The sequence below is a fragment of the Medicago sativa genome, chromosome 5 (assembly GCF_051527215.1).
Source record: "Medicago sativa cultivar Bolivia chromosome 5, Bolivia_mono, whole genome shotgun sequence".
Taxonomy (NCBI): domain Eukaryota; kingdom Viridiplantae; phylum Streptophyta; class Magnoliopsida; order Fabales; family Fabaceae; genus Medicago; species Medicago sativa.
This window is the reverse complement of record NC_140753.1, coordinates 10,372,465-10,383,262: the sequence shown is the minus strand read 5'-3', so window position 1 is coordinate 10,383,262 and position 10,798 is coordinate 10,372,465. Positions and strand designations below refer to the sequence as shown.

Genomic DNA, 10,798 nt, shown 5'->3' with positions numbered 1-10,798 from the left:
ACACGACGAAGTGCTTGTTGTAATCAACAACACTATGGAATATCTCTTTTTGGTACAGTGTGGAGTTAGTTGTGGGTATCTATAACTGTCCCTGGACATCAACGTGGAATAATCCCAAATTTTCTAAGTTTCTTGTACGCTGCTACCTTTTGTGTTAAGGGAATGATAATGGGGCAAGATCATTTGAAATAAGCATACGGTTTTAATGATTTTGGTGCACACGTACTACTTTAAGATTTGTCTTGAAGTGAAAATTGAATCTATGGACAAATTGTAGCCACTCCACTTGAAAACGGTAACCAGAAAATTATGCTTCAAAAAAAAAAATGAGAGTTCAAGGCTCCTAAAATAGAAAGGAATTTTAGAATTTCTATTGAATAAGACTGAGTTGACTCAGACTTAAAGAAGACTTGTCTACCATGCATTCTTCTGGGAAAAGATTGCACATTTAATGGAAGGTTCAAAATTAAAATTCTCCTTCTATTTTATTAGTTGTGTGATTTTAATATTTGACATGTGAACAAACGTTTAATTTTAAACTTGAGTAACTTGGAGTTAATTCCAACGTTATATGATTAGACAATTTTATTTATTGCAGTCGAGATATATGAGTCAAAAGTTCATATAAATCAGAATTTAGAGAATATGAATCTCTAAACTTAATAAATTATGATATGTGCGAACTTGATGACACATAAACTAGAAATGATAAAATGATATTTTATCATATTTATTGATGACTGTGAATTTTGAAAAATAAAATTGATATGCTTGAATGTTCAATTTTTATAACGAAAATTGAAATTTATAGAGTACCCAAGTCTAAGAACAAAAATTCTAATTAAGAAATTTTTGAAGAAAATACAATCCAACTTGTCTTATTTTTGAACTTGGGATTGTCCGGACTATATTTGGCTTCAGGACCCCAAGAGAGTTAAACTCACTAGTAGAGCCTATGAATGTGTATTCATTAGGTATGTTATAAATAACGAAGCATATAGGTTTTAGGACCTAAATGTTAAAGTGATCATAAAATTAAAAGATGCTGATTTCTATGAAGTAAGTACCCCTGTAAATTAAAGAATAGTGGGGGCACTAGTGGGGGTAAACTAAATTCCCTTCTAAAAATTAAGAACTAGTGGGGGCACTATATCTAATCACATTCATGTAATTAGAAATAGTTATGAAAACATCATACGAGATGTTATAGAACCTCAAGGAGGTAAGAAAGCTAAAAATGCTAAAGAGTATGAACTTGGTTTATACATTGGAAGAAGATTCATTAAGCCTTACAGAAGTTATATCCTCATTGGATGCTGAATTATGGAAAAAACCAATAAACGATGAAATGAATTTTCTAGAGTCTAACAAAACATGACACTTGGTTGACTTGTCTCATAGTTGCAAAACGAATCGGTTGTATTTGGATTTTGGAAAAAGGAACTAAAACCAGATGGTACGGTTGATGAATACAAGGCTCTCCTTGTAGTCAAAGGTTTTAGACAAAAAGAAAAAAAAATATAGACTTCTTCGACATTCATTCACCAGTCACGAAAATCATATCCATAAGAGTACTAGTCCCTTTAGCCGCCGTTCATAACTCGATAGTACTCCAAATGGATGTGAAAGTTGCTTCTTTTTATGGTGAACTAGAAGAAGAAATCTATATGAAACAACCTGAAAGTTTTGCGATTCATGGACAAGAAAACAAGGTCTGTAAGTTAGATAATTATTTGTATGGTCTAAAATAAACTCTTAAGGAATGACATGAAAAATTTGACAATCTAATGCTATCAAATGAATATAAAGTGAATGAAAGTGACAAATAATATTTGCATGATCATATGTCTCTATAAAGACGACTTGCTCATATTTGATTTAAAGATTCATGTTATGAATTATGTGAAATCATTGTTTATCAACAACATTGATAAGAAAGACCTAGACAAAGTTGAAGTAATTCTTGGTTTCAAGATTACTAGATCAGAAAAGAGAACTTTTTTGATAAATCTCACAAAGTTGAGAAGATCTTAAGGAAATGTAATTATTTCTCCGTAAACTTGCAATCATATATTATGATCAAGTGTAAGAACACTTGAGATGGAGTTAGAAAAACAAATGTGAGCATCATTGGCAGTCCTTAGGTAAGCCAATGAATGTATTAGACCCGACATTGTCGATGTCGTAAAACTCTTGTGCAAGTTTACTAGTAGCAAAAGAAAAGCATTGCCATGCTATAGAAAGAGTCATGAGGTGCCTTAAGAAGACTATGACTCTAGGATTACTTCACTAGGAGTAACCTATTGTACTTAAATGGTACAAGATATAAAATAGAACATCTTTCAGATGAATATTTAGCGACTAGTGTTTGCATATTGAGCATCACTAGAGGAGTTGTTTGTTAAAACAAATGATATTGACTCAGTCCACTATGGAATGAATCTAAGATGAGAACACTAGAGAAAACTAGTGGAGAAGCAAGTTGACAAGATGCTTGCTAATTGAGATCCCTTAGTGGATAAAACCGTTTCCAGAAGTGTTAATTCATTGTGATAGTCTGCAGCTATTACAAAATTGAGAATCGTTACCACAATGGTAAGAGACGATTATTAAGTCACGAACACATAAAGTATTAGAGAGCTAGCTACTCTCAAAAGGAACGGTTAAAGTAGATCATGTACGTACTGATAAAGAATTAGTTAATCCTTTGACGAAAGGAATTACTAGAAAGAAAGTCCTAAACACATCCAATAGGATGGGACTAATGCCCAAAGGTCACAAGTGATGGTAACCCGACCTACATGACTGGAGATCCCAAGAAATAGGTTCAATGGGTAATAACAAGTCACAAGTGATAGAACATGCTATGTTAAAAGTAAGAAAGCATGATTCCTGCAGCGATAGAAGGATGAGATAATAGAAACTCTTAATGAGATCTATACTCTATTTGGAGTGGAGTACATAGCTACAGGAGTACTCTTGATAGACTCACCTATACGAATGTGGAACTAAGGGTCGGTTCCGATGGGATTCGGGGCAGAATACCTAGAGCGTTCGTTAAAACCGGGATACACGTGCAAGGCCATAAACGCACGGGCTTTTAGAATACACCTTATGAAAAGGTTTGTGTGTGGGTTCTATGTCTGAGATAGAGTTCAATGCTGTAAGCAACTCTTGTTAATCAGAATTTTACTCGCTATGCAAAGGTTCAAGTTGTAAGCGACACCTTTGTTTACTAGCAAATCTTATGGAGACGTTTTTGACGTTATTTATGAAACCATTTTTTAAATTCAAGTGGGGGATTGTTGGAACATGTGTGGAAATTGAGTAAAAAGACTAAACACAAATTCCCATGTTGGGTAGAACTAGTGTTGTGTGAATTGAAAAAAGTGGAAGTCCCACATCGGATGGAACACACACATTAGTAGTGTTTATATAGTGGGGGTGTACCTCTAATTAATGGGGGTACATAAGCACTAGAGAAAAATATATATTGATATATATTTTATTATTTGGAAATGATAAATTAAATAGTTAATTTAATCATTATTAGAAAGTGCTTTCTTAGTCCCCAAGTTTTGCTAAAATATTTTGGTACATAATATAATATATTTTTGTACTAAATTTAATATATTTTAGTACTCAATTAAGATATTTTTGTACTAGATCTAATATGTGAATTACTTAATCGCAAAGTAATATATTACTTGTTCTCAAAGTTTCTCACTTATTAGTTGTGAATTTTCTCTATAAATAGAGAGCTCACACAGTGCATTCCACACACCAAAGAGTTTCATTGAGTTGTCGGGAACTCTTTCTCTCTTCTCCCTTTTTGACTTGTGTTGACGAGTCTTTCATCTCTTCTCCCTCCTTCGACTTGTTTAACAAGTCTTTCTCCTTTTTCTACTCCTTTCTGTCCCTTCGGAATTAAGAGTGTTCTTAAGGAATAAAGAGTACTTTTAAGATCATAGTCCCTATTTGGAATAAACAATGTCCCGTCGGAATCAAGAATGATCTTAACAGTATATAAATATTATAACAATATTTTTCTATTTGAGGAGAAATGGTGGTAACACCATATTTGAGTGGTCATAGTACCATATTGATAGTTTGGAGAACTTAAGGGTTAGAATGGTGGAAACACCATATTTGAGTGGTCTTAGCACCATAATAGAATGGTAATAATACCATATTAAAGTGGTTTCAGTATTAAAGAGTGGTCTTAGTACCATATTTGAAGGTGTAATTCTCGAACGGTTTTCTACAGTGCAGTAGTTAACCGCACAGTTGTAGCTGAGCTTGTTTTATCCTGGAGGCGGCGTGGTTGATAGTCTACCTTGCACAATTTTGGATAGTGCCACGAAACGTCTTAAAGAGAGCGACCTGGTCGTGACTCAATCTAGTAACAACTTCGGTAGATAATTGAATTTGGAAATTCAAATATTTGGAAATCCAAAAACAACAGTTCAAATGCATAAAATGTTGTTTTCTGAGTATGAAGAACACATGTTATCTGCTATGGTTTTTTATTGCATAAACATGGTCCTTAACTCCATATCATGCACAATGCCTTTACCTATATGGAGAATGAATGGGATATAGAAATACAATCTTTGATGCTACACCGTTGTTAATTCTTTTTTCTAACAATGGATTGTTATGAAAGATTTTTGTGGGTTACATTATTGACTATTATAGCCATTCAAGACTATCATAGATAATCATATATTATTCATCGTGCCTACTACAATATTTAACAACACCAACACAATGACACTAAAAAAAACACCAAAACAATGATTTTAAGTCAAAGTAGTTCCTGCTACTATTATTCATTGTGCATGATGTTATAATAATATGAAAGTAAAAAATTAAGAGAAAAAACTTTACAAAGAAAAATTACAACTCCTCAAATTGTGTTAGAAAATATTTTATCGGACCCGCATGAGTGTGTTTGATAAAACCACTTATGTACTTAAATATAAACTACAATTATTGAAAGTTCAATTTTGATACCTAAAAATAATCCTTGATTCTTAAAACATTCATTAGATATTAGGTATTTTCAACTTTACATTATAACTACATCACCAAAACAAAATACATTATAACCCTAAAATATTTCCCTCTAACCATTTCAACTTTGAATTTGCTATCTTCTCTCCCATCATTTTCTAGGCTGTTGCACGTTCCAATAACTTCAGTCAGATTTTGATTTCCAATGACTTCAGTCAGATTAAGCCTTCTTTTTCTTATCTGTTTTTAAAGAAATAAAAATTTTGCCTCTTCTAGACCCATCGGACTCCTTTCATACCTTTTAGTTCATATCTCTCTCTCCAGCACTACTTTCTATCTTCCAGAAGCTTACTCTCTGTACACCACCGTTCTGCCTTCACATGGACATGGGTCCCATCAGCGACGCTACCTCTCCCACCTTCTCCCTCGCCCGTTGTCTGTCGTCTCCCCTCTCTCTCTCTCTCTCTCTCTCTCTCTCTCTCTCTCTCGCAAACCATGTTCATTGACGTTCCTCAATGGTAATTTTTATTTCTAAGTTTCAATTCTTATTAAATGTTTGTGTGATTAAATAATGGTGATTTTTGTTTATGTATATATAGGGATTAAATGCTAAATTGGTCAAGTTGTTTGGGGAAGCTATCGTTTCCACTGAACCTGGTGTTATCTTTTTATGTTTCAAGTAGTTTTAACATCATTTTTGAAGTGTTCAGAGCAAAGGTTATGTCTGATTCCAGATTGTGCCAGATTCTACTTTCCAAAGGTTTTTCTTCACTTATTCTCCTATTTTTTCTGTTTTAGTCTGATTCTATTTTGTATAGTAATTGTTTTTTCATGGAATAAAAGGTCACAAACTATGAAGATCTCACGAGTTGGAGCAATTGCAACATGTTTCTGCTCCTTTTTACCAATCCAAGAAGGGTTCTCTTATAAAGTTCATAATTTTTTTAAATCTATTTTGATTTCTTTTCATTTGCTTGCAATTCTATGATCATTACTTTAGATGTGTGTGATTTTTTATGGTGTTCCTTGAATTGTATTACTCAACTAATATTTGGCAACTTTCTATCAAGTTTTTATTAAGATTTTCTTTTTCTTTATTGGAGGTTCTCTTATTCTTTTAGTGTTTATTCATTTTTGCTTTTTCTATTTGAGGGGAAGTAGAAAACCAATAGTTTCATTTTGCTTTGTTCCAGGCTTCATAAGTCAACGACGAGATCTTTCAGCCCCATCTGCTAAAGAGGTCCCTGTTTAGCCCGAATTTGAAGATATCTTTGCATTAATGAGTATACCTTAGGTAATATACATGTTTGTGAGACTTGCTGTGATTTCAATATGAAACTCATGTTTGTGCACATGTATCTTAAATCAATTATCCTCTGTAGTTTATGACAGAAACCACATGTTTGGGTTTAACTCTAAAATCAAATATTCAAGAGTGTGAATGTAAATAGTTGTTACTGAATATGACATTTTTTATGTTTGTGAAATGTGTATTTAACTACTTAATGTATCATTCTTGAGTTATGGATTAGACTGTTCATTGTTTGATTGAAAAATGCAACGCAGTGGAGTCATTCTGCACTCATCTTCAGTCCTCTTCCAACCCTCTCACACAACACATCCATCACAATCCTATTCCTCTCAGAATGCATTTGTTTCTCTCTCTAATTTCCCTTTGTTTCGTTATTGCAACAGATTCTGCAGCTTCACCTTTGTACAATGCCTTAATTGCAATGCCTTAATTCATTATTTATACAAATTGGTGGTATGTTTCTTTCAAAATATATGTTTATGATTTTTTGCTTTGGTTTGAATAGTTGTCATATACCTTCACAATTTATTTGTTTTCTCTATTATATTTTGGGTTTTTATATTTTCACTGACATGTTCATATCTTTTGGGGTCTCATTTTTGTTTTTCCATCGATGATTTAATTGACTGTTGCTGCTGGTTTCTGTGTCGTTTTTGGAATCAGGTTCGGCTGTTTTTTGGTTGGGTGCCTGTAGTTTTTTTTGCGTTTTGTGTACTGTGAGGGGGCTTGGCTTTTGTAGCTGCAGCGTCCCTAATTAAGTGTTGTAATTTGCCTCTGTTTTTGGCCCTTCTCTCATATCTCTTGAGGTTGGTGCCTGTTAGGGTTGTATTATTTCTCATGGTCTACAAATTTGATTGTTTCTATATATGTATATTTTATATGTTATGAATCTAAACAGGATAAGAAACATTGTATTCTTACTTAAGTGGTTCTATGTTGTTTGATTTGTTTTGTATTTGTGAATGTTAAGTAAATTGGTTGCTACTTGCTAGATTATGAGAATCAAATTAAACTGAATTCATGGTAAGCGCATAACTTCTCAATGCACTACTTATTTTCTTTATTGTGATAAAGTTAATTGTTAAAGTTGTGATAGGGAAAAGACAAGAAAATCATGTTATTATTTATTCTCTGCATACATGGTTGTTTTAGTTGGTATTCACAAATTAAAGTTTTTTTTATTTGACACAATCTTTTCAGTTTTTGATTGGGTTTGATGTGAGGTGAGTTGAGTTGAGATAATTTGTGTTACTTGAGATGTTTTTGAAGATATACCCTGCTTCATCCATTTCAGGTTTCATGGTTTTAATAGCATCAAGTTAATTATTGACATACCTTTCTGGTCCAATTAATGTCGAATCTAGCACAAAGCAGCATGTCAAAGGACAGCTTAGGATGACTGATTTTTGTAACTATGTTGATTATTGCTTCGGATAGCTGATTTTTTTTTTTTATTCATAAAAGGTTGGTTTCGATGGAAGATTGTTATAATCGTGTAAGTCATAGCGGTAGGTAAAAAGCTTTTAGTGAGATTATTTAGGATCTAGAATTAGTATTGGAAGTGCATCAATAAAAGACACATCATTAGCAGATTAGAAAGGATCCAATTTTTCACAATTAACTCCTTCATTAGTTGTGCTTACTTCTTGGGGTACCACCAATACATTGAAATTAGAAAGTTAACAGAACTTTGCTATTTCACACCACAGAAGAATTATCACCATGTACGTTGAAAATCCAAAGAGATCATTGATTTTTTTTTCTTTTCACATTTTATAATTTGGCTAATAGCTATATCTTCTGATAACTAATGACTTCCAAGAAGTAATAATGATCTCAATGGTAACTTTCAGAAGGAAAATTACCGTAGTGGATGATTATAGTCATGTGTGTATCAAGAAAAGGTTCTTTGGTGTTTACAACAGACAAACAAATGAAATGAGGAGTAAGGATAATTTTGGTTTTAGTGTCAATATTATGCAAGAATGTAAGAGAAGTAATATTTTTAAGTGAATACATACTTTATACAAATGTTGGTTAGCTTCCATAATTTGTTTTCCAACGTAATGAATACATGCTTTATACGCATGTCTTGCTGTTGATTATGCAGGGATGTGCACGTTAATTGAAAAATATTTAGCATTGTGATTCTGATGTAGTTTCTTTTTTTTTTCAATTACTTCAATTTAGATTAATTTCGAATGGGCTTTTATTATAGGTTAGTGTATATCACAGTATAACTCCAAATGAATTTTTCAATTCCCTGTGATTATGATGTATTTTGTATTGTGTATGCAAATTAGGCATCCTTCTTGAACTATTAGTCAATGAATCCTACGCTATTTTCCTTTTATTATTTAATTTTTCCTTCTTTTCAGCATCTTGCACTTTTGGCTGCTTGGCAGTTTTCGACTTTTCTTTTAATTAGACCATTTTAGCAACAAAAAAAAAAATGTATCTTCCTTAAACATAATTAACTTTTCACTCTTGATATCAATCTTTTCTTTAGGTGTTTTATCATTTGACAGTACAGAGGAGAACATACAATTTATTTCACATCAATTTTTTTCATGATATACTTTATTCTTATATGTTACGGTTGAAGATATTGATGACCAATTAAGATAGTGAAGTTACCATTGTAAATTCAAATGTGGTTTATAGATAATTATTTCGTAATTTATGATAACTAAAATTGTCTGCAACTCATTCCCAAAAAATATGAATATTTATAGATAGGAAATACAATTCTGAACGTAATTTTAATATAGTATAATATAAATTTTTTCTACGAATTATTGAACATCATGAAAATATACAAATAACTTATGATTTGAATTAAAATATATAGGACCCGTTCATCGCACGGGTCGGTAATCTAGTATATTTTAAAACTTAAACAGTCATAGAACTACTTTGTATGTTGAGTATCTGAAAATCAATTAAGTTTTTAGTCTTATATATTAGTACTATTTTTTTTTTTAGGAATTGTATATTAGTACTGTTTTTTTTAGAGAATATATATTAGTACTATTACTTAAAAAAAATAAGGTTAATTAAGTTTTTAGTCCCTATAAATATTCACAGTTTTGTTTTTAGTCCCTACAAAATAAAATCACACTTTTTAGTCCTTGTGACATTTTCCTTAAGCATTTTAGGGACCAAAAATGTTGATGAAATTTTTTTATAGGGACTAAAAATGCTGACAGAAAATTTTATAGGGACTAAAAACACTAACGGAAAATTTTGTAGAGACTAAAAAGTGTGATTTATTTTTATAGAGACTAAAAACAAAACTGCAGATATTTATAGGGACTAAAAACTTAATTAACCCAAAAAAATATATATATTAGACATTAGTTAGTGCGTTTGCACATTTGTTCACGTGAATTCTTATCCATTGATAAAACAATTAGTCTACTTCAGAAAAAGTGGTTGCACAATAAAAAAGAGATGAGTCCTGGTGCAGTCCGATGCAAACATATATTTTCATGGGCTCATAATTAAAAATTACATAGCTTCAACTATTTGAAATTCTAACAATTCTCACCAATTATTTAGCAACAACAAACATGTTGTAATTTTTAAGTTAGTATATTCTATAAGCTTGTATATTTTTTTAGGAAAAGCTTGTATATTTTATATTTCGCTACTCCAATATATATAAGTTAGTATTTCCCTTTATTTTTCGCTACTCCACTATTGATTTGAGATAGCTAAATTTATATTATTAGAGTTGTGAAATATAAAATATACTAAATTATAAAATATACTGACTTAAAACAAAATGAGCGTTGCTTTTCTGACCCGGAGAAGTTCACATTGACACATGGAAAATACTAAAATGCCCTCAGCGGTAGTTAACTACCGTTGAGGACCCGGCGGCAGTTAATTACCGTTGAGGACCCAGCGGTAGTTAACTACCGCTCAATTCATTTCTTCAGTTCACTTTTTCTGTCTTCTTTCTCTGTCTTCTTTTCTTCTTCTCAGTCTTTGTCTTCTTCTCCATTTCTGCAAGGAATCTTTTTTCAGCTCAATGGCAAATTACCATTATTTCCAACATGGTTTAATTTGTAGGATGAACAAGTTATTAAAGTTCTTAAAGCTTCTTAAAGTTCTTAAAATCTTTCTTAAAGTTCAACGTTTTTCTGCAAATTACCATTAAAGTTCTTAAAGCTTCTCCATCACATCACTTTTTTAATTAACGTTGAACTTTAATAACGTTGAAGAAGTTGTAGGATGAACATTCTCTGAAAACTGAAAAAAGATTCCTTGCAGAAATAACGTTGGACTACATTTTTTTTTAATGGTAATTTGTAGGATGAACAAGTTATTAAAGTTCTTAAAGCTTCTTCTGGCAATCAGTGATGTGATGAACATTATTTTCATCTCAATGTTGGAAATAATGGTAATTTGCCATTGAGGTTACTGTGGAGGTTATTCAGCACCTAGAAGGAAGTAAAGAAATTT

General features: G+C 31.9%; 1 long non-coding RNA gene across 3 annotated transcripts; it reads left to right on the top strand.

The window, feature by feature from the left end:
• Positions 1-5,084: 5,084 nt before the first annotated feature.
• LOC146919902 (uncharacterized) lies at positions 5,085-8,637 on the top strand. Of its 3 annotated transcripts, XR_015011630.1 has the most exons (6): positions 5,122-5,534; positions 5,616-5,776; positions 5,860-6,310; positions 6,712-6,781; positions 6,992-7,134; positions 7,623-8,637. It is a non-coding gene; the product is annotated as an uncharacterized LOC146919902 (long non-coding RNA). The 3 variants fall into 3 exon arrangements; XR_015011629.1 differs by lacking the exon at positions 7,623-8,637 and having other exon boundaries at positions 5,085-5,534; positions 6,992-7,291; XR_015011631.1 differs by lacking the exon at positions 7,623-8,637 and having other exon boundaries at positions 6,210-6,310; positions 6,992-7,291.
• The last annotated feature ends 2,161 nt before the right edge of the window (positions 8,638-10,798 follow it).